At 42.9% G+C, this 6587-nt stretch overlaps 1 long non-coding RNA gene across 2 annotated transcripts; it reads left to right on the top strand.

Annotated features, from left to right (window-relative positions):
• The first annotated feature begins 783 nt into the window (after positions 1–783).
• On the top strand, positions 784–5916 carry LOC144713696 (uncharacterized). 2 transcript variants are annotated; one of them, XR_013584123.1, is made up of 3 exons: positions 784–1198; positions 1377–3308; positions 5684–5916. It is a non-coding gene; the product is annotated as an uncharacterized LOC144713696 (long non-coding RNA). The 2 variants fall into 2 exon arrangements; XR_013584122.1 differs by having other exon boundaries at positions 784–3308.
• The last annotated feature ends 671 nt before the right edge of the window (positions 5917–6587 follow it).

The raw sequence follows: 6587 nt of genomic DNA, 5'->3' as shown, positions 1-6587 counted from the left end.
TTCTCTTTCTCTTTCCATATCTCTCTCTATCTGTCTCTAGAAGTACTCTCTCCCTTCCCCTCTAGAAGTATTTTTCTCTCTCTCTTAAATATTTCTCTTTGTCTCTCATCTATCTGAAGAATTTCTCTCTCCTCTCTTTTTCTCGCTCTCTCTAAAGTTCTCTTTTTTCTCTCTTCCTCAAGCTCTCTCTTCAAACTTGGAAGGCTCTATCCTCTCTCTCTGTCTCTCCCTCTTGAAAGTCTCTCTCCTCTCTCTCTCTGTCTCACTCGCTTGAAATTCTCTCTCCGCTCTCAAACTCTGTCTCACTCACTCGAAATTCTCTCTCCGCTCTCTTACTCTGTCTCTCTCTCTTGAAATTCTCTCTCCACTCGGTTACTCTGTTACTCTTCCCAGAAATTCTCTCCTCTTCTCTTTTATTATGTCTCTCTAGAAATTCTCTCCTCTCTCCTTTTTCATTATCTGTCTCTCTCTAGAAGTTCTCTCCTCTCTCCTCTCTCCTCTCTCCTCTCTCCTCTCTGTTTCTCTGTTTCTCTGTCTCTCTATAGAAATTCTCTCCCCTCTCTCTTACTCTGTCTCTCTCTAGAAATTCTCTCCGCTCTTTTCCCTTATTATATGTCTCTGTCCAGATGTTCTCTCCTCTATCCTCCAGTAATATCTCTCTCTCTCTAGTCTCTATTATTACATTTTGTCGCTGAAAATGGAACGCACAGCAGGACCTGCGCACCAATTCGTAACCTCTTTAGTTTACTTTGATATCTCATTTATTATGGGAAGGTGGGAAGAGTCTGCATGAAGCTTTTGAATCGACCAAGGCTCTGAAAGCCTTTCCGTCTTCCGCCAACCCGTGAAGGCGTCGGGATTCCGTGTGGCCGGAATTGAATGACAGGGGGAGAGACTGAGATAGAGAGAGAAAGAAAAGCTAGAGAGAGAGATAAACATAATGAGACAAATGGCTCCGCGGAGGGTAGGGGTATGGCTGCATGTGAGTCTGTTCGAAACAGTTCCTCGGACTATGAGAATTTGACGCAGAAGGAAAATTGGATTTTTCCGTCCAAGAAATAGGACACGGGCGCCGCTCAAGGGGTAGAGAGATAGAGAGAGAGCGAGAAAGATTGGATCGCAGATTCGCAAGCTCAATCGGTCGTTTGGGTGCCCAAGTTCAAGCAGCGCGTCCGGGCATGGAGATCTCCAATCAACGGTGATAACACTCCTCTGTCTCTCTCTCTCTATTTCGCTCTCAATCTCTCTCTCTCTGTTTCTCTCTCTTTCTCTTTCTCTCTCTATGTATCTATCTCTCTATTTCTCTCTATCTATGTATCTATCTCTCTCTTTTAGAAACCGAACCGCCCCATCACCCTCTCTTTCTCCATGTGTAGCGGCCGGTAGAGTAGATGAGAGAGGATGAAACACACAGTCGAAGAAAGACACGGGCACCCGCGAGAATAGAGAGAGAGAGAGAATCTCAAATTCGCATGCTCAGGCTGTCGTTTATGTGCTCACGTCTGCCCAAGCACAACCTCCAGTCCCCGGCAACACCAAATCTGACCCCACTCTCTCTCTCTTTCTCTCTACCTCTCCCTCTCCCTCTCTCTCTCCCTTTCTCCCTCTCTCCCTCTCTATCTCTCCCTCTCTCTCCCCCTCTCTATCTCTCCCTCTATGTCTCTCTCTCTCCCTCTCTCCCTCTCTCCCTCCCTCCCTCCCCTCTCTCTCCCCCTCTGTATATCTCTCTCTTTCTATCTCTGTCTCACTCTTTCTTTTCTATCTCTCTCTAGAGGATGAGAGAGCCAGTTTTTTCATGAGGGCACTCTATTCAGAGAAGGTGCCGCGCAGTGTACAATTCCATGAAGGATACGGCGGCTCTCATGGGGCTGGTCGTCGTGGCCTCCCGTGAGCTCTGCGGCGCCAACCGAAAGAACTTCCAAGAAAACGCCGCCGTCCCTTTCTCTTCCTCTACCCGTGACACAGTGCCCACAAGGGTAGAGAGAGAGATATAAGTACTATATAGATAAGACTATATAGATAACGATAATGTGACGGAAGATTACTGCAAGAGAGAGCCAGAGATGGGTTAGACGGAAATACTGAATGGAGAGATGGATGAGATAGATTAGAGAGAGGGATGAGATGGATTAGAAAGAGAGAGAGGGATGAGATGGATTAGAAAGAGAGAGAGGGATGAGATAGATTAGAGAGAGGGATGAGATGGGTTAGAAAGAGAGAGAGAGATGAGATAGAGCAGAGAGAGAGGGATGAGATGGATTAGAAAGAGAGAGAGGGATGAGATAGAGCAGAGAGAGAGGGATGAGATAGATTAGAGAGAGGGATGAGATGGGTTAGAAAGAGAGAGAGAGATGAGATAGAGCAGAGAGAGAGGGATGAGATGGATTAGAAAGAGAGAGAGGGATGAGATGGATTAGAAAGAGAGAGAGGGATGAGATAGAGCAGAGAGAGAGGGATGAGATAGATTAGAGAGAGGATGAGATGGAGTAGAAAGAGAGAGAGATGAGATAGAGCAGAGAGAGAGGGATGAGATGGATTAGAAAGAGAGAGAGGGATGAGATAGAGCAGAGAGAGAGGGATGAGATAGATTAGAGAGAGGGATGAGATGGATTAGAAAGAGAGAGAGAGATGAGATAGAGCAGAGAGAGAGGGATGAGATGGATTAGAAAGAGAGAGAGGAATGAGATAGAGCAGAGAGAGAGGGATGAGATGGATTAGAAAGAGAGAGAGGAATGAGATAGAGCAGAGAGAGAGGGATGAGATACATTAGAGAGAGGGAGAGATAGAGCAGAGAGAGGGATAAGATAGAACAGAGATTAGCGAGAGGTAGACAACGTAGGAGAGAGAGAGAGGTGAATAAAGAGGTAATGAGTGAAAGTACAGATGAGACCGCATTAAAAGATTCAAGCTACGGAAGATGTTGACATGAGATGAGTGCAGAGAGTAGGGTTTAGGGCAGTCACAGGGTCGAGCGTTGTAGAGAGAGAGGAGAGTGAGATTGAGAAAATCTGTCTCGTCAGATTGGGAAGTGAGGGGGAACTGTAGGTCCCATATTTCTTTGTTTCTCTATCGTATTAATTTATTAATCCCTTCCTCTATTTGAAAATTCTTCTATTGTTCAGGAGTATTTAGACTGAAGACATCATTTTCTATTTGGTAGATTTGCCTAGCTCACTGTCTCAAATATTATAATAATTGATAAGTACGAGTAATCTGGGAAGAGAGAGGGAGGGAGAGAGAAAGTTAAAGGGAGAGAGAGATAGAGAGAGGAAGGTAGAGAAGAAATGTTCTCTTCGGTGGGAGCGAAGGTTAAGATCTCTTCAATCCCTCTCTTTCTATCTCTCTCTATCTCTGTCTTTCTCTCTGTTTTCTTTATCCATCTATTTATGCTTATCTTTCTATCCACTTATTACTATCGGAAACTTTAGTCGGATATGCTTTTATGGTCATTATTTCAATCCCCTCATCATTTTATCCTCTTGATCTCTCGCTCATTTTCTATCCACCTATCTTTCAATCAGTGTACGGCCACCGATCGTTTGCTTCATTCTTGAATACTCCTGCTGTGGACCCCCCTGATGTTTCTAATTACTCTCTCGAATCGATATGTCTTTCTATCCATCTATCTGTGGCCACCGATAGTCTACTTCTCTCAGATATGTTATGATAGTAGTCCCTGTTTGGAGCCCTTTCGTCTCTAATTTTGATGAACAGTGTAATTTGAGGAATTTATGTCTTATTATCTCTCTATTTTGAGGCCTTCGCCCCCGCTATCTTTATAAATATATTTTATTTGCTTTCTGCCTTCGGAAGTGGAGAGCGAAAGGAAACTGACTGGAGAGAGAAGGTGGCGGTTCGATGTCGTTGCCTTCCATTAACCTGAAGTCGTGACCAATGTGCGATCGTGCTTCTCCGCTGGATCGCACAGTGCACCTTTTTAAAGAGGAAGGAAGGTGTGAGAGAGAGAGAGAGAGAGAGAGAGATAGACAGGATTTTGAGAGAGATATATTCGGAAATTTGAAAAATCGACAGGAGTGATTAATGTAGAGAGAGAATCAGACATGGAAACGTCAAGCCAGAGTAGGGAGAAAATTATTTTAATCGAGGAGTTGAGAGACGAGAACAAAGTTAAAAAGGAACGTGAGATATAAGGGAAGATGGAAAACTACTACTCTCGTGAGATATTAGTTAGATGACATCCCATGGAGAGAAAGTGTGAGTTGAAAGAAACTAGTACTCGCCCATAAGGGTGGAGAGCGGGAGAGTATAAATATAAAGAAATTTGATGAGAGAGAGAGAGAAAGACGAAAAAGGATGTTGGTGGCAGGGATAGACATGATGAAACATGTGAGTATAGTTTCGGATCATCCAGGACATGGGCGATGTACGGGACAGGATGAAGATCGTCCTGTCCAATGTCATATATTTTTTTAGCTTCGTCTGACTTGTCCTGTCCAAGGTTTCGTCCAAGGTTAATACTTTTTATTCGAGTCCCGATTAGACATGTTTGTTTTGTTCTGTTCGTTTGGTACCAACAAAAACTTCGCACAAAAGAACAGCACAGTGCCTTGTTCTTTGTTCTGTACCTTTTTTGTGCAAAAACGAACAAATTTCGCACATTCAAACAAAATTCGCACATTTGAACAAAATTAGAACAAAATTCACACCAAGCAAACAATAGAATTGCAATTAGGTCCATACTACTTCATTGATCTGTTTGAATTTCATATTGTTCTGCTCGAAAAACCGAACAGAACTAACAATTCGCACAAATTCGCACACCAAAGGAACCGAACAACCATGTCTAGTCCCGACTCAACCCGGTTAGTCCCGTCTGAGTTATGCTCGTCCCGTCCCCCATCCAGGGCGAAAAAAATAGGTCATGAGTCAATACAACTTCGTCTCCCTGCGAGACTGCCACTCCCTGCTCCTTCTGCATTAGGTCAATACTATTTCGTCTCCCTGCCCCTCCCCCTCCTAACCCTCCAGTGCACCGCTGCCAGCCCCCTTCCTCCCGTTCTCATCCTAGAAGTCCACTCCCCCACGGCCGCTGCTGGAAGCTGGCCAGGTCTAGACATGGCCGTTCTGTTCTTTTTGTGTGAATTGTTCGTTCTGTTCGGTTTTCCAAACAGAACAAAAACAAATTCGAACAGAACATCGCACAAACCCATGCGCGATTCTTTTGTTTGCTTTGTGCGAATTTTGTTCTAGTTTTGTGAGAATGCACAAATTTTGTTAGTTTTGGAAAAAAAATGACTGAACAAAACAGAACAAGGCCGTGTGCAGTTCTTTTAAAACGAACAGAACATAACAACCATGTCTAGCCAGGTCTTGCTCCGCCTCAACTTCTGGAAAACGATCTGGGTAAGTTTACATGGTTTTCTCTTCTAATTGTTCGCTTTTTATAAACTTTTGTTTGGATTCTCCGAGCATTCTCCTGATCTCATCGTTTTACCATAAGATTGGTTGGATTCTCCTAGCGTTCTTCTAGTCTGACAGTTAGTCCTTGAATTGTGGTTAGATTTCTTCTTACAAATTTGCACGAATTCTATTTGATTTCTTCTCTCATGTCATCAAATCATGTTTTTCAGTCTCTTTCTTCTATGTCAATTTTTATGGCTACTTATTTGTGTCGTTCTTCCAAGCACATGGTGCTTAGTTACCAGTTGATTTTCATGCGCAGGGAACGTAATAGAAATCAATTTTCATGCTTGATGTTCTAGGGAGGAGGTCCATGGTGACGGCGTTCTCACCCGTCTGTCGTCCCCATCCACCTACCATCTCATCTCGCAATATAAATCGATCGTGATTCCTGGATCCTCCTCACTCCTATCCCGTCATTTGAAATTCAGATTGAAGTTATGATTGAAATTCTGATTGTAATTTTGATTGAAATTCCGAGGTTTCTGCTGTTCGCGTCTCTGATCTTTCTGCAACCGCAGCATCCCAAAATCGATCCGCATATCACAAAAGGTTATTACAACAATCGAATTTTAGGATCGCTCTGCGCTTTCACTGGTTTGCTCTCTCCCTCTTAACTTATTTCATGTTTCGGCGTCTGCGCGAGATCTGAAATTTCTTCTCGTAGCTTTAATCAGGAACCCTGTTATTTCTAACATATTCTGTTATTGATCAATTGATATTCTCTGATGATGTGTCGTCGCCTGTTGTTTTGGTTCAAGAGATCAATGTTTTGTTCCCTCTTGATGTTAGCTTCAAAGTGTCTTGGTTGATTCTGTGTTTTTCCCCCTCTGCCATTTCTAGGCTACAGTGAAGATGAATTTGTGGGAATTGTATGGACGGCTGAGAGTTTCTTTTGCCTTAGATTATGCATGATCTCTGCCTATGTTAGTCCTTCAATGATGTGGTGGATGGACATTTAAGTCCTTAGTTGATCATAATTTAAGTCCTATGGACATTTACAGTAACTGTGAAATAAATATGTATAATTTCCCATGACTAATTATTTAACCATTTAAATTTATGTTTTGCTCTTAATGTAGAGCATTAAATCATTGTGGACGAATGATAACCATTATACAGAGAGAAATAGAAGTTTGTAAAGAGATATATATAGAGAGAGAAAT

Source organism: Wolffia australiana, chromosome 16 (genome assembly GCF_029677425.1).
Source record: "Wolffia australiana isolate 7733 chromosome 16, ASM2967742v1".
Taxonomy (NCBI): Eukaryota; Viridiplantae; Streptophyta; class Magnoliopsida; order Alismatales; family Araceae; genus Wolffia; species Wolffia australiana.
Note: the sequence above shows the minus strand (reverse complement) of the source record. Positions and strands in the feature narration are given on the sequence as shown.